The following is a 1284-nucleotide window of genomic DNA, read 5'->3' on the forward strand; positions in this document are numbered from 1 at the left end:
GGCTTCAAGCTACTCCCCTCAACACAGAGAGCTCAGCTCTAAATGGCAACCCTCATGAGACACCTACCATTTATCTGGCCTAGCCTTTAACATGGCAAGCAACAACAATGCCCTGCCAAACCGGGGCATGCCCAAACTAAATAACCAAATTGGAATGTTTACACCTTCCAAGCTGTCCATTTTGAATTTTTTCTTGAAAAAATGTAATGGGTTTGTGAAAGGAATATACTGGCAACATAAAATGTGGACAGCATAACAACCACAGGAAGACCAATCAATGGTACCAAGGAGATAAAAGTTATCAGAAGGAAAAAGAATATAAAAGAAGGGATTTCAGAGCAGCAAAGGGTCCTCAAGGGGGGAATACAAGGCCACCATGGATAAAGTGTGTGGCACCAGCCTGTCTCACCCACCCCACTGTGGGGAGAGTGGGCCTCAGCCCTTGACCTCCTTGCTGCTAACTGCTAACATTAAAAAAAAAAACAACACAGGGTGAGGCTCATGTACTGGCCAGACACACCTTCCATCTGTGACAACCCTAGGACTGGTAAATATAAAATCAGGGATGGGGGCCTTATTTTGTTTGCCTTGCCCTCATTATTCTTATCTGCTATCACTTTGTATTAATAAAACATGCCTATTATTGCATGAAAAAGTCATGGTTGATCTATGGTTTTGGGTATGCCTGGAATAAGGTATATGGGGCATATATCCAGTGCCAACACCATCATCATCCCTTGGCTGATTCCTAAGGTCAGCCAAAAGCCACCTCCTGTAAGTACCATTGTGACGGGGCAACAAGTCTGCCCCATCACAGAACTCTGGATGGGAAACAGAGAACTTACCTTGGCAACAAGCCTGAGTAGAGAAAGGGGTAGAGATACCTGGATGGAGGAGAGTGGGACCCCGATGAAAACAAAAACAAAGGGCAGAGACAGCGAGGAGAGAGTGCTGGCTGTGAGAGATGCAAGAGACAGCTGGAAGGATTTAAAAGAAAATGGAGCCTGGAATCAGTTCCTGAAAGAAGAAGAAAGAAACTGAGAAGTATGGAGAGACTACGAGAGAGACGATAGATGGCAGAGAGAAGAGAATGGAAGGAGAGTCCCAAAGAGAGACTTACCCGGGAAGCCGAAGTGAAGTGATGACAGAGACCTCCGAGTTGGTGAGTTCAATACCTTGGGACATAAAAGAGAAAGAAACAAGAGTGGATGAGCACTAACCAAGGGAAGCAAACTCCACATTTAGATATCAGTAGAAAATACAAGGTGGCACAGGATTGCCATT

Source organism: Alligator sinensis, unplaced genomic scaffold (assembly GCF_000455745.1).
Source record: "Alligator sinensis unplaced genomic scaffold, ASM45574v1 scaffold490_1, whole genome shotgun sequence".
NCBI classification, from domain to species: domain Eukaryota; kingdom Metazoa; phylum Chordata; order Crocodylia; family Alligatoridae; genus Alligator; species Alligator sinensis.